This window comes from Acromyrmex echinatior, chromosome 7, assembly GCF_024713525.1.
Source record: "Acromyrmex echinatior isolate Ae372 chromosome 7, ASM2471352v2, whole genome shotgun sequence".
Lineage (NCBI taxonomy): Eukaryota > Metazoa > Arthropoda > Insecta > Hymenoptera > Formicidae > Acromyrmex > Acromyrmex echinatior.
The window spans coordinates 14,198,868-14,224,549 of NC_141858.1; the positions used below are offsets into that span (position 1 = coordinate 14,198,868).

The 25,682-nt window shown below is 30.9% G+C and overlaps 1 protein-coding gene and 1 long non-coding RNA gene across 2 annotated transcripts in view; one reads left to right on the forward strand and one right to left on the reverse strand.

Annotated features, from left to right (window-relative positions):
- Positions 1 to 25,682, reverse strand: part of l(1)G0289 (plexin domain containing lethal (1) G0289) — a 37,606-nt gene that overhangs the window by 8,656 nt on the left and 3,268 nt on the right. The window lies entirely within an intron of this gene.
- LOC147909238 (uncharacterized) lies at positions 15,288 to 23,193 on the forward strand. The gene is made up of 2 exons (XR_015545721.1): positions 15,288 to 20,795; positions 21,048 to 23,193. It is a non-coding gene; the product is annotated as an uncharacterized LOC147909238 (long non-coding RNA).

Below are 25,682 nucleotides of genomic sequence, written 5' to 3' on the forward strand. Positions count from 1 at the left end.
AGCAATCGAGCGCATAAAACGCTTACGTATTTGTGCCTCCCACGTTATTGCTTTAACTTTATTTGCTGCAATTATTGAGAGACTGCGGGTCACGAAGAGAATTGCGAGATACGCCATGAGTTACGACATGCGCCAGAAATATTTGTCTTAGGCCATAACGTTCAATTTCGCTCGTTTCACGCGAATATGTTTCCTGTTCTTTTGTCCGAGGTGCATTTTCATGCCGACGATATTCCGCGTAAAGATAAGATATGGCGTGTCAGACGTGCAGCCTTGGATGAAAACGTGCAGTAGTGAATATTAAAATTGAAATGGCACTATCGGTGAATGTCAATGCAGAGTTATATTTACATCGCGCATTTTAGCATAGCTGAAAGATAATTTCTTACGTCGTAACGACCTAACGACAACGAGTAAAGAGAATCCATTTGTGTACTAGACGTGTAAAATTCGGTCGCAACACTTGAAGTCGAAAGCTTGACATTAATTAGCTCGAGTGATAATACTCGTATAAGAAATACAAGCGACAGGACGACGACGATCAGCACAGCCACGTTAATTATACACATCGTAGTGCAGTGCACTGTGTATTTGCGCGATATCCACTCATTAGACGTCCGACGCGACGTATGCGAGATATTAAAAGATAATTTTATGTATATTTATCCATTGCTGATTAAAACGCATGTAGCTTCGCCAAGGTAACTCGAGAACGCCTTGGCGTCTCGATGCCTCCGTATATATGCGACATATTTTTAGACGCAAGTAAAAGGATGCTTCCACATTGCGATTCTTTTTACGCCTTAAATAAGCGAATAAATGACGTGTGGAATTATTTAGCGATGTGAATAAAAAAAATCGAGATAAAGTTAACAATGGATAAGAAAAGTAAGTAGGGAACTTAATATAAACAAATATTTTTCCACGAGGCTCTTCTGTAATACTTCACAGAATCCATTCCTTTAATTAAAAGTGTTTTTTTAATTGGATTGGCGCAAAATTGTGTGGCAGACATGTGCCAACGGTAACAGTCGTCATAAAATGATTGAAAACGATGACAATTATTTTTATCCTGGAGGAATAACAGTATTATATTTATCCGCCGGTTTCTACCGTCACATTAACCTGATTATTTTAATTATCATATAAATGTACTTATACATATCAGCTTATATATATCAGCTACACTGACTTTATGAATCTCAAAGACACTTCTTTATCACATTTCTCAATGAAAAAGAAAAAAATAATTATTGATAATTAAAAGCAAAATAAAAAGTTTGGCTGAGAAAATTTATTTGTATAATATCACACAACTGTAGTGAAAAATTTTAAGCAGCTTTAAAGAATTATTAATTCCTAGCTTACATATGGAAGGATTAATAGTTTGAAAAATAAACATAAACATGCGAAACAATGGATATCTTTTTTCCACGATATTGTTTGACGATTCTGTAATGAATTGCAGATTGAATTAATTGCAGACTGAATATGGAATATGACTTTCATTAGATCAAATAGACGCGCGCATAACAAAAATTCAATAAGCATAGCAAGCCCTTCTCCCCAAAGAATTCGTTCACAATTTCGCAGGCAAGCACATACATTCATGTCCTCGTTCTAAATCTTTTTAAGGAGATTCGACGACGAAACCTTGAATTTATTCACGATGATTAATCGATTTTAACGCAACAAGGAATAAGTCATCCGATATTCACGAAGCTTATCAATTTTAATTTTAAAAGCAATTGACACACGCAATAAATAAACTACTGAAAGTTTCTGAACATTTCTTCCCCTCAAAAAAATAAATATAGTACATGAATTCTTTTAAATATTTAATTCTGTGCAAAGCGTAATAATGATTTATATAAAAATTTCCTCATTTAACATGTTCCTTTCAACTTTCTGCATGTATATATAAATAATCGAACATTAATGAAGCTGGGATATCGCGATATTGTGATGTAAATACCTTGCAGACTTACTTGCATTGATCATTTCTCATGGCATACTTTGTTTGTTGAGCCAGTAATAGGATGTGCGTGAAAGGTTTTTCATGTACGTTCGATAATAGGGCGTGCCATTAATCCCATTACGATCATACCTTTTCCGCTTCCTTTCATATTTTACTGCGATCCGCGATATCGGGACGGAAACGACACGACAATCAATGTCAATGTTACGCACGCTGCCATCAAGCCACCCACATCAGAGGACATTCATTTCTTCCTTCCTTTCCGAGCAAAATATATGGATAACGCCATTATATAATAAAAGTGTTTTTAGATTTTTGATTGAAGTTTTAGTTTCTGAAGTTTAAGTTTTTCTTTTTAATCTGAAATTTGTTGATGCCAAAACTTCATATAAAGCTAAGTGATAATGGATCGTCGCAAATTGGCAATGACACGAATATACGCAATGACTTTCACACGTCAAGGGATCAAGCGGTCTGTTTTATATTTTTATACACTGTCGTAGTAATGCTATTGTGTCACTTAATAAACCATCATATTAAAAAAAATACCGTCATGTTATATATAATAAAAATGTGTCTAAATTTATTGCGTTATTTATTCTTATACAATTTATCAACTTTCAAAAATAATGCAAATACACTTATTTATTACATTACATTAGACGTTTTAAATTATACATATGTAAAATTAATTATGTATTATATATATTACATATGTGTGTGTGTGTGTGTGTGTGTGTGTGTGTGTGTGTGTGTGTGTGTGGTGTGTAATACATGTTTCATTAAAAGATTACTTTCCTAAACTTTATATAATGACATATTTTATATAAGATAAGTAAAACAAACTAAGTAAGTAAATATTATACTGCAAATTCTATTCAAATTTTAATATTAGAATATCCGAACACTAATTCACCATTAATTTTTTATGAGTAATTTTCTGAACTATTCGAATCTTTAAATTATGACATGTTATATTTTACTATTCATTTTCTATTCTCGAAATTAATAGCTCAGACTTAAATTAATAAATCGTTATTCAGATTATTCAGATTTTCTTCGGACATTAATATTTGAATCATTCAAATAATTCGAATGTTTTTGAGTAACAATAATTATTTCGAATAATTTGAATATTATAATATTTGAATATTTATTGTCCTAATACAAACATTATATCAAATATATAAAAAATGAATATGTAGAAAAAATTCAACTATTTGTGACGTACATAATAATTAATAATTAATATAATAAATGATTAATAATACAATTGATAAACAACATGCTTATTAGAAAGTTGATATTTGATTCGTCAAACGTGGCAGTTCATTTAAGTTCCAGTTAACAACCAGTTAAAACTGCTGATGCTTCTCCACACATTGTTTCAAAATTTATTGGAATCTCTGCTGTATTCTATTCAAAAGAATCTGCAAATACAAACGAAATAAACAATAGATTAAAAAGTTGGAATATATAATTGTGATTAGTACTACAAAGTTAAATTTCTTACTCAAGTACATTATTTTATAATAGCATCAAAACTGGAATTCTTGTTATTTAAATATTTAAAAAATTGAATGTTTATAGTATCAAATACTATGGAAATAAAAAATGCTTGACTCTAAAATTATTCCAATAGATAAATTGCCTGAACAGCTATTAAATATTCAGTTATTAAATATTTTAGTATTAAGTATACTCGTATTATGGTAAATTTATATTATTTAATCTTGATATATATTGATACTAAATGGAATATTGATAAAATTTATAAAACACACATTTTAAATATTCGGAGTCAAATTTTTATAATTTTTATAATAAACAAATACTAAATATTTGATTTCTTATGTGTTCGTTTTATATAAGTGCATACTAAAAGAGGATAAAACTTAAGATTTACTGTCGTTATTTTTTTTATTTTTCCAAATGCGAATGTGTATATCAATCTGATGAGAAATTACTCATTATTTTCTTCTGATTGATTCGTATTCATGTCATTTCCTCCAGTACGTTTTTTAGTTTTTTTATTTATGCCATGTTTGGACAAGTGGTTCACTAAATCACCTACTTTATGTTTAAGTGTGTCAAACTTCTTACAACAAATCTTGCATTATACTATGTCATTTGATGTATTCAATACGAAATTTTCCGATATCCACGAATGTTTAAATTTGTTTCGATTATATTTTCTCGATTATTTGTGGATGTTTTTGTTTTATATGATACTTTAAATTGGTTGTGATAAATCCATATGTAAGGGAAGAGTTACAAATTTTACATTTTGAAACATATCTTCTTTCTTTTGTGAAATATTGCCATATTAAGCCACTTTATTTTGTTTAGTTATTTCTTTGTTAGGACATATTTGATGAGCAAAAAATAAATGCACTCTCAGTATCTTTAAATGTACTGAGAATAACTTTTATGACAAATGTTACATTGGTCATGTGATCAAATTTATCAAATATGATTTGTTATTTCTTTCTCCTAGATTTCAGTATTCGTGAACACAAAGTTGAACAGTCAAATAGTATCGCTCTACTTGTAATAATTCAATCATCGTAATTAAGAGAATTCAGATTAAAAAATAAATTCAAAAATGAAATTTTTTTTGCTTAAGTGAATCCTAAAGTCAAGCTCGAACTCCGACGAAGTCACTAAAGGTGTCGCACATCGACATGTCTTTATATACTATCACATTAATATCTCACTTATGATACACGTCGCACAATTGTATCAATTTTCATACAACAAATTATTCGCGTCTAAGTCTAATTCTAAGAACTCAACGTTATTTGTTTGTGTTTCGTACATACAGGTTGTAAAACTTTCATATCAAACAAATATTATTACGACCAGACAGAGACGCCACGTTACATTAAGAAATGGTAAAAATATATCAATGAATTTGAAATTTTTGATCGTTCTCGGCATAGACTCCACTCCCCATATTAATGCGTACACTTTAATCCTAAAAAAGGATTTTTGAATCGGTGAAAAAGGAAAAAAGTATTTGTTAAACAAAAAAAATTGCGTGATTTAATCGGAAAAACAAGAGATTTTAGGATTTTTCCCCTTAAACGGAAGAAAAAAATTATATTGAAGAGGGAAAGGAAAAAAATGATTATGAAACTGTGAAATGATACACTGTTGAATTAATACACATATGTCGATGACGAAATATTTTTATGATATCTATATCAAAACAGCATTTTCATCGATGACTCCATCGATGATTGCATCATGTTGTAATTCGTTGCAGATAAAACTACAGTTCAAATGCTAGATAACGAGAAGCACCGCAAGAGATGAAAGCGCGCGCGAAACACATTTCCTAATCTTTCCGTCCACTCTTCCGGTACAAATATCAAAGAGATTAATAAATAATGCAAGTCATACTATAAATGTTGATGAGACACTATATATAATATATATTTTAGGCTCTCTAAAATTTTAGAGTGAGACTAATTCTGAAAAATGAAATCTTACTTTTAAAGATTAAAAATTGAGTTATTCTTTTTCAAGACTAGTTCAATTTTCATTCTTTATAGTGAAATTCTATTCCAAAGAATTTAATGAGTAGACAATCTATACACCGAAAGAACGATTTTGCTGAAGTCTAAGTTAATCTAAAAAAGTCTTTTATCTAAAAAAGATTAATATAAAATTGGAAATAATTTTGTTGGATCATCAAAATAATTACGTAGGAATCTCGAGCATCAAGAATAATGCTGTAAAAAGTGTTAATATTCTAACAATTAAGTAGAGAGTCTTACATAATTATTTTAATTCAATAAAATTATTTTCAGATCCACATCTAACTAAATTTTTTAATATTTCAGCAAATCCGTCCTTTCAGTGTGGCTATGTATATTCAATATTATTTTTCAATATTTCTCTGAATTTTACCTACCGTGACATGCATTAATATCCGAAATATATTATTATACAGTTTGTATGACATTTGTCAAATATCTATCAAGATAAATAAAACAGGCACGATACACCGCCGCTATGGAACAATTCATCAAAGTGATAAAGCTGGAGATACAATTCTTGTGAATAATGAACAATCTATCTCCGCAAACTATATCCGAGATAAATTACAATTAATCACGCCAGCATCAGGATATACATAGATCTATATATTGACAAGATAACAGACGGGAATAATACTGAAGCGATTTGTAGCTCTTGATGATTTGATACACCAATAATTGTTAATTATGTCTTGACTGTTAGTTTGTCTACAAACGCACTGTTTAATCTCGCGATGTTTAGTCTTTCATTATTTTATATCTCTTCAGCTCTATCGTTTATTCTTTATTACCATGATAAAATTATTTAAATTTCTCATGATTTTCATTGTTATCATAAGAAAAATTTTATTATTATAGGTAAATGTTCAAGGTTAAAATAAGCGTAACAATATACATCAGAAAATATCAATGGTGCATTTTTAGATTGTGTCAGAATAATTTTTCAACTTAACGAGATCAGCAGTTATAAAAATTTGATATTTTCTATTTAATAATATCTAATAACTTAATGTATATAACGACATTTAATTTAACATGATCCATCTAATTTAATATGATCCTAAGACTAGCCTAGCTAGTCGCTTTTGCGAGGTAAACCCAAAATAATACTTGATGCAATTTAACACGAGAAAAGTTGTCCTAGATAAGGTCCATTTTTGTGGTAGAAAGTCAAATGAACAGAATGCAGACGAAACCGCAGCTATGCAAATACGTGGTACGTGCATCTGTGGGTGCTCGCTCAAGATAACGCGCCTCTTCTTGTTTTTCTTTCTCTCTTCTTCAGCAAACAAGTAGATGTATGCAAGTTGATTTTAAAACCTGATAGCTGATAACGAGTCAAGAGGCTAAAAAGGTTTCAAGAGAATGCTGTTATGCTAAAGAGAGCGCGAATTGCGACGCCCGGAGTAATTCAGTTCAAATTGGCGAAATTAAAACAGAAAAATCGAAAGAATATTTCGACAGGGATATTTCGAAAATAAAAACTTCAAAAACATTGAAAAAAAAATTTATATTTTTCCACAATCTTTATAGAAATAAAATTTGAATTAAAAGATTCACGTACGATTTACCAGAAATATTTAAAAAAATTTTGTAGCAAATTAAATATCATATTTGTGCCATAATATGAAAAGTCTAAAATTAGAGTTATTTTCCAATTATATTATTTTGTAAGTATTTAAAGTGCAAGAATGGAAGTGCAAGAAAATAATCTATAATTTTGAGCTTGCTTATCTAATCGATTGCTGAAGAATAACATATATGCACATTTCGCTATCGAAGATAACAATGCGATTCTATTTATTAAAATTGTTAGTCATGCTATTCTAATCTATAAGAATGACAAGAATCTCTATTACTATACAAACCGATGTTCTAAATATTCTAACAGACAGAAGGATATTGGAAGACAGCACAAAGATAAAGCGAGTACTAGTCGGCCGTAAAATGCGTCATCTGCCGCCATTTGCTTTCAATGCCAAATACGAGCCCGCATACATTATGATGATCACGAAGACGTGTTAACACGTAGAAGACGAGACATATCAACGACTCGATTGAGAAACCCAAACAAGACGTCCGACTTCCAGACGTCGCCTTTAACAAGCAGAAAATACTTGCAGGAGCAAAAATCGCTCGTGCATCCGTTGCGAAAATAACTTTATTGCTTGAATTATACTCCTCGTAATCTTACTTTTATCGAACATCTAATTACACTCTCATATCACGTTGTTATCGAGAAACAATATTAATAATAAACAAGCTGTTATTCTCTCATATTAATAATGCTGTGTAATTTTTATCATGATCAATTAATATCATTTTTTAGTTTCGTGAATTGTACAGGATACTCGGACAAAATATTTCAAAAATATTAGATATCAAGATCGAGATTATTCATAAATTTCAAATCAAATATTGATAAATTATATCTTAGTACAATTTTTTTATATCTTACTCTTGTAAGTCGTTTTTTGTTACTAAGCGTTAGTACTAAATGGCAAAAATTTTAAGGCAAATGCAAGAGATTCCCACACACGTATATATGATGAATAAAAATTTTCAAATTATTTCTTTTTTTTTTCAAGTTTGCCACTCAACAAAAATTTTCTTGGTAAAACATCCTCTCATTCAAATTGTAGAATACAGTCAAAGAAACCAGTTTTTAAAACGTGACTCATGAATATCCTCTGTATCATAGGAGAAACCCCATAAAAATAGCTCGGTCAGAACCCGTTCTGGCATCGACGATTCGCGACGCGAGAAAATGCACGGGTTATTTTAAGTTACGTCGCAGTTTCTAGACGTAGCAAATAAGAATATACTGGGTGTCCTAGATTCCATGTAACTAACGGCCAATTCGACCGATTAGAAATTGAATTCTTGTGTCATCAAAATAACGGGAATCAAAGTATGGTTTCGAATTATTGAATGTAAACACTCGATATTCATGAACTAAAATTATGTCTATATTGTCAATATTTTGGTATCATTAATTCTATCAAACAAAGGAAATCGAAAAACGATGAAAATATTAAGTCGTTGCAAAAAATCATATTTTATCATATTCGTTAAATAAAGTTGAAAGTAAAGTTTTAATATATAATTTCAATATACTTCTTCTTTTATCTAAAGAAAAACTTTTGAACTCTTTCGAAAAATTTTGATTTTGTACTATATTAAGTTTTATATATTATATTTTTTAAATTATTTTAATGTTAATTTAATATAAAATTCAATTTTAATTTAATTTAATTTAATTTAATTTTAATATAAATTATATAAAATATAATTTAAAAAATATTTAAAAGAATTACTATTGCATTAATTTAATATCTCGGTCATTTATTAATGTAATTGTCATATGTAATTAAGATAATTTCATTCGTTATACATAAAATGTTATATCAATCAATTATCATATCTTTTATTTCGAAATTTTTATAATTCATCACATGCTTATGATGAAAATATGAATGATTTTACAAAGAAAAGTATATCCGCAACACGTAATCGTTCATAACGGCGACTATACTATTTTTACGCTAACAGTTATGTTGGTGATACGGATAAGACACCGAAGAAGTTGCGTAAATTCTATCATCCGGAAGTGACATGATAGACCCTAACATATCCTGCCTATATTAACATATTCTCTCACTCTCATTCACTCTCTCTCTCTCTCTCTCTCTCATCCTGCTCGTTATACTTTTTAATTAATTTTCTCCTAATTACTTTTAATCTTTTTACGACAAAAATTAATTCTATTATAATAATACATTATTAATTAAAATAAAAATTTCTAGTGAAATATAATATTCAATGTTCTACATAAAATGTTATATTTTATGGAAATTTTTATAGATAACAATAACATTACTTTGTGATGTTTTTAAATAATTTTATGTTCTGCATTAAATAATTTAATGTTCTGTTGCAATTATTTTACAAAATTACGAATAAACAATATTATTGCCGAAGAATTCTTTCGTTTTCTAAGTGGAAATATAAATTTTTATTCCCTCTTTTTTCCTTATCTCGTTATAATATCGCAGCTTCCGCCGCTGTAATTAAATTGTATCCGTCGTTTCTCGTATCGACGGGAGGGATCGTTAAACCGTATACACAATGTAACAGTATCGCCGTGAGATATTACCATTCCCATTTCCTTTTTTTCTGCCTCCTTTTAGAATCTCCAGTAAATTCTATGCAATTTAACGCTCTGCATTGAACGACGATCGAGGAAAGATTTCATCTCAGTTCCGAATATCGTCAATATTGTCGGGGAAAGAAAAAAATTCGACGTAACGAATATTTTTTACATCGCATTTCTAGTTCAAGTGTTTTTTGTTGACTTGCAAATTAGTTATACCAAGTTTTCGAAATTTATATATCAACAGTACTTTATTTCGTGAAAAAAACACTTTTCAAATTTTTTAAATTAAATATTTAAATATATTTTTAATCTTAGTAGAAAAAATATTAGTAATAGATGAAAACACGGCAATAACCCGCAACCTTTTGGTATTTTTGAAGATAAAAGCCTAAGATAAAAACCGTAAAAACCTAAAAAGCGTTAGTAGGAAACATTTGGAGTTGATTGTTTTCTGAACATGGATCATACGAAGAATTATATAGTTTCTTGTTTATACGATGTAGAACAAAGATTTATAATGGCACTCAGAAATATAATAGTTTAATGATACGTGAGAAATTCTCACAATCGTCCGTTTACGCTTCACTGCATACGTAAACGCGATGCCAGGAATATTTCTTCCTGCCTTGCGTGATGCTTTGCCATCCATCGATAGCTTCAGACCAGTAATCTTGAAACCATCAGCGAATCGAAAATCGGTCATTTCCTCACGAAGCAACTCAAAGTTATTAGTATCATTATTAGCACAAATACATATAATACTCCGTTATAATTTATATTACTAACATCAATTTGATATATTAATCATAAATTTGACTTTTTAAAAGTATATTTAGATCTACGGTTTGAAAAAGTTAAAAATTTTTTTCAAATTTCTTATAATCTAGATAGATGAAAATAAAATCTCATTAAGAGCCTTTATTATAAATTAATCTAAAATATTTTCTTTTTCAGTACTAATGCTTTTTTGCAATTTTTTTTCATATTCCATAATTTTATATACTTTACAAATTGTTGTCCTCCTAATTGTTATTTGGTACAACTGGTATCAAAGTTTTGTCTTGCACTTAAAAAATTCGCGTTATTAAGAAGAAGACATACGTATATGTATATATCGATATTTTCTTTGAGTCCCTCTTGAATAATCGATTCCGTTCGTATTTCGTATGCAATTGGATCTATAATGATTAAACTTGTATAAAAAACTTGCAACACAGTCAAACTGAAATAATAATAATCTCACAAAATAAATTTAATCCTCGATTTGAAGAACTCTTGAAGAAACGAGTCTCATTTCATTGTGTAATTGAAATGTGACGATTCTTTAACACGTTTGATCACAGCTATACATTGCGAGCTATATTAAACGCATCCGCGATGGTGATACATAATTGAAGAGTCGTTAAGAAGGATCAAAATTCGCGATACGGTCAATGGTCTGCCAATGGCACACGCATTTCGAACGCATAACGAACGTGTCATAACTTACAGTGCCACTAACTATTACAATCATGTATAATAGGACGCGATAAACTCTTCCTAATGATAATATATTATATATGCGGATCATGTTAACGAGATTAGCCTGCATTGTATATTAAATTTTTGAGAAAGCGTAATTCGTTATAATTAAAAAAAGTTCTTAATTAACAATGCCACTTTTATTAATCAAAATTTTATGGAATAATTCATATATAACAATATTTTATGTATTACTAATTAATACATATTAAAAATTCATATAAACGAAATGAATATAACAAGAAGAGAGATTCATATAATATCCATATAACAACTTTCATACCTAAATTTTTTATTAAGAATTTAAAAAGAAATATAGGTAAAAAAAAATTAAGAAAGTAATCACAAAAAAGTTTTAGACCGTAGACAAAGATTTTAATTTATTCTTTTTATTAAGAAGTCGCTTCTTTATACTTATTTTATAATTTGTGTTTGAGAGCGCGGAATGCAGAGGAAAACGAACGAGATTACAGTGAGCTTTAATCTACGTGCATAACTCGTGATCGTCTTAATAAAGTCTTTAATTAAGCACTGAATTATTTACACATATACTATATAATACGCAATATGAGTCTTGCCTTTTCGCGATTAAACGTAAAAGTGTAAAAGAACGTTCAGCACTCGGAGCGCAGATTTCGAAGAAGAGATCTTCGAAATTAAAGGATGTGTACAATGTAATACCGGTTTAGCTTGCGAATTCCGAAGATGTTTTCAAGTAACGAACAAGAGTTTTTCTGAAAAAGATGAAGTAAGTAATTACGCCTTCTCAGAAAAGTAATTTTCATAATTTTTATAATTTTCATAACTTTTTTCTTGTAATTTTCTAGAGATAAATAGATAAAAAATGCAAGACAAATTAAAGTAATTTCGTACAATTTGCTTTATTGATTCGCTTCTAGTCATAGATAAACAGCACATCGATATAAACATCGACACAACATTCAAAATCGATCTTTTTTTACTAAAAATAATAAGTACATGATTTTTATTTCGGCATAAGTTTTCCACAACACCAAGCATACCGACATGCTAGAAGGATTTTCAGGCCAGCGAACGGCATAATTATACAAGCACGACACAAGCGTTATTGTCGTCATCGCTGCTACCAGCCGTTACCATAAAATCAGTCTTCCTTCCATCTCCTCTTCTCGGAGTACAAAAATGCAAAAAAAAAAGAACAGAAAAAGAGAGATGTAAAACACAAATCGTACGAGAAGGGAGCAGAAGCGAGGGCCAAAGACCTCTCGCCTGTTCTGTCTCTCTGAAAGTCCATTCCTTCGCCCCTTAATAAGTGTGGTTTTCAGTGAAAGCGATCATTGTTCATCTCGTGTCTTCTTTCTGACCCGAGAAAACGAATGAAACGAGGAGAAACACGGATTCCTGGCCTTGCACCAGAACGCGAACAAAATGTGGATTGCGTGTTGCATGTTGGACATAGATTTAATACTACCATACGCGACTTCACGTAGAGCCAAAAGCCACTTTAATAAATCGCAGTAAGCCAAATTATCTTCAAAATTAAATTAAAAATCTCAACGCATTAAAAAAATTGTTTTATTTTGGCGTTAATCTAATTTAAAAGTATTTCTAGTGATTTTATTTATATTTCTTTTATAATTTGTCGTAACAATATTTTTTCAATTTATGAATGCCGATTTTAGAATATATTAACTGATTGTAATAATATCATATATTTTTAATTTATTATACAATGCTGATTGATTTCATTATATTTTATTATACTTTTTATAGGAAAGTGCAACATATTTTCAATTTATCAGCATAAATCGATTAATTTGGCTTGTTCTATAATTATACATTTTTGCACGCAGCACATTCTGAATTTTTTGCCTAGAAGCCATTTAAGTATTGAAAAATGATCCCGATAAAGATATTTTTGCCGAAGAGAAGACGATTCGTCGCGACGAACGAGATGATGGTTTTGCGTCAATCGCGCGATGCTTACGTAAACGCAAGGACGTGACCGCGTAGTCGCGGAGGAAAAGAGACTTTTCAAGCCTGGCACACCTGTCGCCGATGGTCTCCTTCGTCGACAAGGAAATATCCACGCGATACGTCAGCGACACGCTCCGATGATTTTTCCGACGCGCAATCGCGCTCGTTAGCGCGCGCGAAAATTATTATCGCGTTCATACCGACTAAATACTTAGATAGTAGTGATAGCCGCGAATTGCGAGGTAACGCAAACGTATTGTTAGCAGTTTGATGCAATAATCTGACAAAACGCGAAGAGAATAAAGCAAATTTTGAAATGACTGTACGAATTAATATTATCTTCAAAATTAAATTAAAAATCTCAACGCATTAAAACAATTGTTTTATTTTGGCGTTAATCTAATTTAAAAGTATTTTTAGCGATCTTACTTATATTTCTTTTATAATTTGTCGTATAATTTGTAACAATTTTTTCAATTTATGAATGCCGATTTTAGAATGTATTAACTGATTGTAATAATATCATATATTTTTAATTTATTTGTTCGATATAAATAACAATCATAGATATATTTGACAACATCTTGCGCACCTGTTATAAAGTATTACGCACTAAAAATAAATATTTTTTAATTATCTTATTTTATAAAGATAAGAATATCAATAAAAATATTGATATTCTTATCTTTAAATTAAATAATTATCAATCGCTATCAAAGAAGTAATGACGTATAATCTCTCAATAAGTTAAATTTATTGATAATATCGTAACATGACATATATATATATATGCGCTGGAATCCAGATTCAATGATCATTAGAGGAATGGCAGGTGCTGCCATTACTGTCGAAATCATCGCAACAGATTACAATTATGGCACTAATAATTGTTCAATTAATGGCACATCATCTACGATTGCATTGCATGATTACCACGGATAGCACGGATAGTATATTGAATATTTCACGCAGTATTACATAACTGCGATGACGATCATAAAAATTATTTCGATTTATTTGTGTAACGAAGTCTGCAATATAAATCAGTAAATCTGCATCAAATCTAAATAACATATTAAATATTAATTACATATATAAATTATGTATTATATATAATAAATTAAAGAGCACGATAATTTTAAAAAATATATAAAAAATTTTTGAAAGTAATAAATTAGCAATGCTATATAAATGACTGCGTCTAATATTAGTTGCGCAATAACATTCAGTATAATCAGCAGTGTTTTTTATGAATACAGCAATTAGATTCGTGTTTAATACTCTTTCGAAATTTCTATGTAGTAATCACGCACGCAGTAGTAATTAGCCTTCTATTTATCTGTTTGCAAGACTAATGACTAAAGACGCAGATCGAACGTTTCACTACGTAAAGGCGAGATGCTGTCCTTCTTTCTTCATCAAGAGACAACAAACGGTACATTTGCCCCAATTAATCTGACAACGGAATTGTGAGAGAAATGCAAATGACGTTCTCGTGTCTGACATTAATTGCGAACTACAATGAAATCGCCCTTACCTAAGAATATAATTCCTAATTGGAATAATTACTCCAACGAGGGAAGAAAAATCGGTATATACAGTATATTTGAGTAAAATTACGTTGTATTATAACAGTATATAACGTCAAATAATGTATTTGCTATAATAATAGAATAGGAGTAAAACTAATTTTGGAATTATTAAACAAATTATGGAAGAAAATGTACTTGTAACTTTTAAGTTTCGTTAATATTCTGACTCTAGTCAGCTAATGTCTTTAAAGTCTTCAGATAGATAATACAGGTAGATAACATATGCACGCACACATAACACAACGGAAACATATATCGGTAATGACTACATCTCTAGGATAAATTCCGAAGAAGTTTCTATGCATTCCGTATCTTAATTATCATCACGATGTATACATTTATGTGTTTAAACATAGCAAGAAATTTTCAAGCACACGTGTGCACAGTGTTGATTTTCTTTTTCGCCTTTGTTGTAATTGCATCCCGTTAATCATTCTTGGTCCTTCAACCGAAATTACATCTTGGCCGTGTTTTAAACATTCATTGCGGTGTTGATCGCGCGATGTGTTCTGGCATGCGTGTGGCGTATCGGTCGTGTAAATATTTGCGTACAGCGGCTAATTTATCTCCGCGCAAGGAACTTCTGAATTCGTCGAAACACGATGGAAACCAGAGATCCGTGACTACCCGGCAAGAAATAAAGCCGAGTCGTCACGGCGAATTTCCGTCCATGGCGAGAGCGGTGAAAGCCGAGAAATGGACCGCAAAATGTTCTTTCGCTCGCACAACGGTTAATATTTAAATAAATCATCTCGGAGAATTGTTCTTTCTAGAAGTCGCAGTTCTCTTACCATTCCATATTTATTTGAGAAAGTTATTAACAATATACGCAAAAATAAATACGCATACGATATGTACATATATTTGAATGAAATTATATATATTAAATTATAATAATAGAATTATTGTAACAAAGTAGAACTAAATAATTTAATAATATAATAGTATTACTACAATTTTATATTTGATTCAGATTTCTATTTTTCATTACATAATTCTTACTTCATTTCAATTTATATTGTATTTAAGTATAACCTACATTTGTTCTTTTTGCAGTAGCAATAAAATTAAACTGATTTCTTAATTTAGAATTTCTTCCAGAAAAAGAAACATAAATATATCAAAAATGAGCAAGTCTGTTAATTTACTAATGACTTATGATAGCAGCGGTAAATTTAGATAGCAGCAAACATAATTGCAAGAAAGATTCGCTCAATAAGCAGATAATAATAAAAAATAGAATTAAGTAAGCAAGATTCGCTCGACGAGCAAACACATTGTAATGTGAACGATGATGCTAGCTACTTTGCATCGCGATATACGTAACTGATCATCAGTGACACGTATTAATAACGACATCGTAAACTCAAGATCGCGCGAAGATAAAATTGCGAGAATAAAATTACAATTTTTCTTCAAAATGTGTTTACATCATCGAGAGATGTTAAAATCGCAACACTGATGAGAGACGAGGTCTACGGGAAATTTTGCATAAATTACATTAAATTATTTACGTCTTAAAAACAACATTGCCGAGATGCCATTAAACATACGTATTGTGTAGAAACTGATGACAAAGTAACACTCTTTGTCCCGCGAGACTTATTGATAAATCAAATTTTCCTTTGTCGTCTGCGCTGACGAAACCTCTCCATTTAATGCCCATGACACGATGATCCATCCTATTGAAGCGAGTAATGTATTGCAAGGTACGCAATTCTGTTCGGTCAATCATTGAAAGACCTTTTATCATTAACGAGGTCGATAGGGTGATATCAACCGCTAACGTTCTTCGATGCTTGAATTGACTCGATCACAAAGAAGAATCCTCTCGATTCGATCGTATTATCGATTTGTCTTTGTATGACATTCAGAATTATCACGAATGATTTTCATTACGTCACATTAGTGTATAAAGTTAATCATGAGCACAATAATAACATAGATATGCACTAAAATATCGAAATTAACTTTTAAAAAATCTAATTTTTTTATATAATATTTAGTGAAAAATGTGACGAGAGAGGGGGGGGGAGAGAGAGTTCAACCTTGTTACAACTCTTTTTATTATAAAATCAAGTGAATATTTAAAAAATAACATTTTTATATGCAATTCAATATTCTACGTTACGTTAAGTATACAGTAAATATAGCTCTCTACGTATTATGCACGCTATATTAAATAAAATTCTATTCTCTGACGTTAAATTCGAAATTATGTACGAGAGTTGCACGAAATGCACTTTGATGCATGCATATCAATTAATTATCTAACTATAATCCAAGCAAAAAAACATTAATTACCCATGTATCTAATTATCTTTTACAAGGACGTGGCAATGACTTCAATGTTCAACAATGACTTTAGAATTCTAGAATTTATTAACCAACAAAAAATTATTTACTTTTTTGATAACTATATATTAAAAAATACATATATTATAAAGTAGAATTAGTAAAAAACGGACATCTAATTTTTTACGTCAATCTTTGTATCAGAATTATTATGAATTACTTTCACATTATCATTATATAAAATTAATCACAGGCGATTGATTTATAGATTTAATTTCTTAATACTATAAATATTATCACATGAAATAAAAACTAAAATTAATATATATATATATATTTTATAAATCTTTTTACTCGACATACTATAAAAATACTGAATTTAATTTGAGTTGCAATTAAATGCACAAAATCTCAATCATTTTCCGCCGGATATAGTTAAATATTTTCATGATCAAAATGTTAATATTTCATGTCTCTTATTTGAAAGATGTATCTGCAATATGCGTGGTCTATTCTCGGCGCGATCGGCGCGACGCGTCTGGTCGGATACAATCTAATAACGTCGAGAATGAATTGAACCAATCGCCCGTATCAAAGCCGACACACCAACAAGAACTGCATATCGCGAGAGTCGACGAAGATATACTTTGCGAGTCGCATGCGGCGCCAGAGCCACTTATCGTCCTCCTCGCTGTAGACGTCACAAAAATATCAATGTAATAATTAACGAGGAAGCTGTATCGGATTATTTATTGTCCCGCCAATAACTTGTATTAATTAGCGTGTGCTATATAATCGAGTGAGCATCATGTTATGTCCATCGTCTCCCCTTAAGAATTTCCATTGAAGTGCCATGAATATTTTATACAAAAGTAAAAAAAAATTTTTAACACGGTAATTAAAAGACACTTTTTTGAAATATATACATTTTACATTTTACAACTATTTCTCACATTATCTAAGAAGACTTAACTGTGATTCAAATTTTGTGATAATATTTTTGTTTAAAATATCTTTTTTTTTTTAATATAAAATTTTTATGCAAGATAATATTGAACAATATTATAATAATATTTTGTCGCAAACGCGACATATCATTGAATTATATACCATCAATATTCAATACACACAGCTAAAATATTTTACAGTAAATACGGCAAATTCCTGCAATATTTTAATGTAAATACAATTTTTAATGCAAATACAATCCTTATAACACTTTAACGAAAACGCAATGGTGATAAATCGTTGGCGAGAACATTCTCTCGTGAAGGGACGGAAGGTCCCTACGGTATTATACGTGCAGCAGCATCGGCTTCCGGCGTAAAACGACACACGCGATGGTCACCACCTACGCGTGACCAGACGAGACGCGTGCACGCGTGCGCACGCACTTGTAAAGACAACGATCTTACGCGCTCGCGCTCATCGGCTCGGCTCGACTCGAGTGCAACGAACTCGCAATTTCGCGCTCGTATCTGCATTCTTCCAACGCGCCACGCGCGAATTGCTGTTCGATTGCAGCTCCTTATAAGTTCCAAAATGCAATAGGCGTATAATAAACCTTGAGCAGAAAGAAATTGATCAATCTCAGTCGAACGAGAAGGATAATCGAACTATGATTGATCAGTTTTTAAAACTTAAGACTTACTACATCTATTGTGTTTCGGGATTGATTCTTTATCCGAAACCTCTTCTTGAAATAGCTCCGTTCTCTCAACCTATTTCAGACAACTATTTCAGAAAATTCGAACGTTGATATTTCAAATTCGGACATTCCAATATTTCGGTCTATATAATTTCAATTTCAATATTTTTATATTTCTATTTATTTATTCATCACGTGAAATTTGATTGGCAAAAATCTGAAAACTGATATTTACGAAAAAAAAAAACGTCATCGATGTAGCATTAAATTTTTGTGTAAATTTACACGATATTATTATATATGTGTCTCTGAAAGACACTTGGCTGTTTGCTGTCCGACTTAACGTAGAATCATCCATTTAATAATTATGGGATAGCGAGTATAAGAGCGAGGCACGGACCAATCAAGCATAATCGGTAGGACCGTTCGCACAAGACGGACGACTTAATGACCGTATAAAATGGGCCACGTGGGTGTCCAGTTATGTGCGATCGCGCCCTTTCCTCTCCACGCGCGAAATTTCTCCGACATACATCCTCCTTCAGACGCTTTTCATCGCTCTTGTTTATTTTAGAAAAGTATTACAATCGCAGATATACGCGCGATTACGTAACCCGCGCGTTTTTCTAAATCCACATAAAAATTATTTAATTTTTACAGAACGGAAAAACGATTATAGTAGTGCTGACAGAATTATACAATATTTTGAGACAAGAAATAAATAAAAAATAATACATTATAAGAAATCTTACTCAGGAAAAACTGTGAAAAAAGATTTTAAAAATAAACCTCTGTCTTTTAAAGGTTAATTGCCATGTTTATTTTAATTCTAATTTTAAATTAATTTTTTAAAAATGTAAAGTCAGATTAAAGTTATATATTCTTGTTTCGATAGATCCTTTAATCAAAACTCGAAACAAAAATGTAACTTTAATTTGACAAAATTTTTTAAACCTAGACTTAGATTATATAAATCTATAGCGTATTTCTATAAAAATATTTATATTTCCGAACTTGTTTTCAACTTTTTTGTGGATATTCGATTGAATAAAAAAAATAGATAGATTTGAAAAATTACGTTTATGTTTACGTTACATTTTAACAATATAAGATACCTGTATTGTGTTAGAGATAACAATGCTCCACAAAGCGTATTAAAGATATCATTAAGCGAAGTCATATGATAAGACGCGTGGCGCTGGTCTTAATCTAAACATGCGCAACCATATGTGTGTGTGTGTGTGTGTGTGTGTGTAAATATAAATAAATATATATATATATATAAGGACACGAGCGGAATATAAGCTTACTTAAGAAACAACGGTTTAAAGATACTATGTCATGCAGATATAAACATCCTGTACGAAACGTTCCAAATGTTCTTCTTAATTATGCAGTTACCCTACAGGCGTAGGTAATGATGCGTGAACGGTACTGTAGTATTATTTTTATGATACATTTTAATTTTACAAAGCTATTTGAAAGACGCTATATTTGTCATGCTTCAATCGATACGCAGGCATATACGTACGGATTACACCACGTTACAACGTATCGGCGATATATGTTACCGAAACCGGATACGTGCGGGCGCGCGTACGCATCTTCGTCAGTGAGCGAGTATAGTGTGCAATATGCACCAACAGTCGCCCATAAAAGCGCGTGTAATAAAGGAAGTTAACGCACTATCGACATATGCCAGACTGGCGAGAGAAACGCTACATTCAAATAACGTGTAATGTTTTTTACAGGTTTAAAAAACGGAATTTATTATTTTTTTTTTTAATCTATTTCTGACGATTTATTTTTAACAAATTCTATTGTTAACAAAATTCCATTCTTTTTCATATCTCGCGCATAAAACATTTACAGAATTGAAACGTGACGTAGGAATAAAGTTATGAAATATACACGATTGGTAAAGACTAATGTTTTTTTTTTAAGAATAAAAATGTATTGTGTTTTTTCTTAAATATTTTTAATGCTTCAAATATGCTTTAAAAAAATTTAAGTACTATAAAAAAATATTTAAAACATATTAAAAACAGCAATTAAGCGATATTTATATATGTATATATTTTGTATAAATCTATATATTTCTAGGGTTGGTAAAAAACATGTTTTAAACTATTTAAAACATGTTTTTTTACCAACCCTAGAAATATATAGATTTATAATATACAAAATATATATAAATATAACAAAGTGTAGAAATATAATAAAAGCATAAAATTATAAATGATAAAATTATAAATAGAAGTGCATGATAAAATTATAAATAGAATTCTATCGCGAATTCTGACGTGAGAAAATTGTAGAATCTAAAGTACTTTAAATAATGGAGTAAATTTCTAAGTAAAGCTAATATCTGGAACAATGATAAACAGAAAATTATACGACGTATACGAACGTGCAATTTAATTTAATTGTCGGTTTTGTTTAAAGACGAAATTATAAGTTTAATTTCGCAGTATTATGTATGTGTGATAAGCCAAAAATTGATACCTTTTCAAATTATTCTAGAAACATTAGCGAGAATCAGTCATATCTAAAACAATTTGTTTCTCAATCAAGATGACTCTTTCGGAATATTTTCTGTGTCGTGTATCGTTACGCAAGCGAGAGATAGATGTGCTATAAGGCCAAGGTACAAGGAATTATACGGTTTCAAGCTACGTAAACATACACCTTGTGTGTTACGGACATACAACTTCCTTATCTCACGCAGAGATAATTTTCAATTTATATTTACATAGTCTTTGTAACGATATACACAAATTAAGAAAAACTACTGTGTTCATAAACTTAAAATTAAATTATTAACACTCTAAATTTCTTACAGTGAAATCTCACTCCAAGAAAGTGAAAAGACAGTCACCCTTCACTTCTTGAAAAGGAGTGACAGTTTTCATTTTTTAAGAGTGAATTTTCACTTCAAAGAAAGTGAAGTCTCACTTTCTTGAAATGAAAATTAGCATTCTTTTTCAAAGGTGGTTGTATTTTTACTCTCTGGGAGTGAGATTTCACTGCAAGAAATTTATGACCTAAAAATGTCTCTTTCTTCTCTATGCTTCTGCGAATTACATTTTCTCTTGAACAATGAACATTACCACCAGCTATCGATCTCAACAGCGGGGACACTGACTTCCTCGGTTTACAAACGTGTCTTCTATAGAACGAACGAGGTCATCGCGAGTGTAAGTCCAGCGGAACGCGCTGCGTTAGCGAAAATAGAGCAATTCGAAGTCGCAATTGTACGAAAGGTGTAACGGCGAGCAGTGATCGAGGAGAGTACGTTGAACTTTCTACGTCGATGGAAATATGACAAAAGCCGTGACTCATGGATGAGCTGTCGACGCACGTTCGTCCGTCTCATCCGTCTGTCCATTCGTTCGTTGCAAATCGCCAGTGAAGTGAATAAAAGCGACTCACATCGTGAGGTTTCTGTCATCTCTCCTAATCCTTCGGAAAAAAATGTATCGAAAGGAAAATATAGACGAGAATTTTTGTCTGAAAGCGATAACATAATACAATGTAATGATATACAACAATTTTCATATTCTACATCGGAATGTCTAGGGTGCAAAAATTAGAAAAATCTTTTTTTTTTTTTAATTTATCAGAATTTGAAGAATCGCTTTTATAATCGTTTTATTTATCTCCAAGAATGTTTAAGAGAAATATTAATTACATTGTTGAGAAATCGAATGATGTTTAATTACTTGCAAATTTTATTTCTAAAATTTTTATGAGTCATATCTTCGTACATCTCTACAATTTTTTTTTTTTAGTATCTATTTAGACACGCGCAATTTAATTGCTTATATCACCGGCGAGCGTGTATGCAAATAATAATTTCGTAATTTATATGCATAGACAATTAGAAAAACCCATGATTGTCGGACTGTGCAATTAAGAGAAATCTAGAAGAATCTAATAAGACGCCTATGTGATTGCATCATATACGTAATATAAACAGAAAGTAGACAGAAATACTAGAAATATTAGAAAATTGCTGGAAACCAAAATAATTGCAATTTTCGTAATTACGTTTATCAGCTTTCCTTCCTCCTCGTCGAGAATCGAAACCTCAATATCGCAAACGTGTCATATTATTTAATCCCTCGTGGACGCGTTGTATTGGAAAAAGCGAGATTATGCATGCGAAAGAGCCAAGTGTTACGAGGACAAATTTCTACACTTCGTGGAGAGCGTTTCCGCGCTCACTTTATGAGACTATCGAGTGTCGTGAAAGTTTATTCCATAGAATTTCACATTTTTGAACGATTGAAAAACGAAAAAACGTGTCTTTGTCTTCACGCGAAGATTGATCGTTTCAATTCAGAAGTTTCCTTTACGAAAAGAAGAATTTTTACACTTGACTAATCACCAACCATTTCTTATGGAAATTCTTCATAGAATTTATCTAGATTGAAAACTTAGATTTGTGATCTGATAAATCTATTCTAGAAACGTATCTTTTATCTAAAAAAAAAAAATAATGATTCTGATTTTGAGAATGTAAAATATAGGGTTTTCTTTTTATAAACTTGAGACGTTGCATGCGTTTCGTAGAAGTCTTATAAATTACAAATTATATGAATTACATGAATTATATGAAATGACGTAAATATGCAACATTATAATTGGACACGGAAATAATTACATTCGCGAAATTTAAAAAGATAAATTATGTATGCCATGATTTTACATTTTAAATTGAACCAGCTAAAAAGAAACTGCTACTTGTGGCTAACTCGTTTTTAACATAATTTAGTAGCTCCAAGATAAACGCCCGTCTTTCGTGGCCAAGCGTTTTCATCGGCGGGATTAAAGTGCCATGGCGCACTTTAAAATTGCATTCGCCGCCGTGGAATTACGCGAGATCTAATTACGCGCTCAGCTGGACGAGGCGTTTCGCACTCATAGAGCGAATTAAATGTTGCCAAGGCAAACGTCACGAATGATATCGCGTCGTGTTCCACCACAACTCGCGCGATTTCTTTTTGCACACGTTAAATTAGAATTTTCTAGGCGTATCGCATCTATCCGTATCATCGTTCACTACTTCCCGCCGTAAATCGGCTTCAATGATTCGTTTATACTCGAGAGAGACTCATAAATGGAACGCACATTAGTGTTGTTCGAAATCGATTTTGCGAATTATAAAAAATCTCGATCGCAACGAGTCGAATCACCAATGCAGATAGAAACTTTAGAGTGTCGGACAAACATAAATATCCAATAAATAAAATAGACATCAATTTTTTAATGAGTTAAATACATCATGATAATATGATAATCGTCGTCAAAGTAAAGTGATATAATATTGAATTGACAATATGATGTTATCGTGTCAAGTGCGTTATCTTGACACGCGTGTACATTGTACGCACCTTGGATTGTGCAAATTCTGAGGTCATGGGCGCTTATCTAAATGTATTCGCACTGCTTTGTTTATTGCTGATATTTCCCAAAACGTGAATACGAGGTCTATCACGTCTAATCAGCGATAATCGGACGCGATAAGTTATCAGATATACAGTGTGACGACAGCATGTAAAAGAGATAGCAGGAGAAAATATATACATACTTTTGAATTATTAATCATCAATGGGCCGAGCCTCACAAGAACGGATTTTATCTTCATTTATTTTTCTTCTTCTTATCTTTATCTACGCGCCCTATGAAACACCATGGATTTTAAAAAATATTTTTGAAAAATATTGCATACAAAAATGTTAGGGATATCTATAATATACATAACATAAAATAATATTTTCGTACATTTTCATATTTTTCTAAAATATCGCTCTGATTATCTTCGTTATTTCGATTTAATTTGTGCGATCGTATTGCAAATTAAAATTTAATAATAATAAAAAAATTAAATAAAAAATTAAATTTCACTTTTAGGAGAAATTACATAATTTTTTTAAAATATATGTTAACGAATATATATGACAAGGAATCCTAAACGCATTTGTCACGAATTCGAAAATTGGACTCATTATAAGATTGATACTTTAATATAAATTTGATTCTTACGGTGTTACTTTTCTCAAATGTAACTTCAACCGATATGACATACTTTGAAAGTATCGCATCGTTCAAGCTCATCTATCGATTTCCGCAAAATACTCCACCCGCGTTATAGGTATATTGCATTATAGATGCAGCCGCTTGTTGCATCGCACAACAATACTTGCGGGACAAAGTTCACTGCTATTCACGCATTATAAAGTATTTTTATTATTGATTCTCTAACTGTAAGACAAAAGATGCCTTAAGTTTCGGAAGCAGCAATGGTATAATATCGCATAATTGCACAAAGTTCTTTTGAAGTTTCTATAGACAATTTCTGATAAAAATATGAAGAAAGAATTTTATTAAAAAGTTGTAAAAGATTCTCGTTAATGAGAAAAATAGTTTATTTCTGATATTCCCCTGCAATTTAATTTAGGAATTCCGCGACTAAAAAAAAAGAAAAGTCATTCTATAATATTCAACACGCAAGCTTAACAATTCAAGTATTTTATCATCTAAGGCTCCTGAGTAGTCACCACAGCCATATTAAATCGAAACGTCAGAAACAATCTCATCATTTTATTTTATCCAAATTGTCTTTATTTATAAATGGTATGTAATAAAAATTAACGTGTCATTTCTCGCTTCTGACGTCATGATTCAATATAGCTGTGGTGACTATTCAGGAACCTTAAAGATAATAAAATACTTGAATTGTTAAGCTTGCATGATGAATGTTGTAGAATAATTTTGTTTATCGTCTTTATTTATAAATGGTATGTAATAAAAATTAACGTGTCATTTCTCGCTTCTGACGTCACGATTCAATATGGCTGTGGTGACTACTCAGGAGTCTTAATAAGGAGCGGGGATTTTACTTCACACAATCCAAGAAATAAAATCGCTTGAATTAAAATCACCAATTTGCAAAAGCGTAATCCGTTCGTGCCTGTAACACACGATG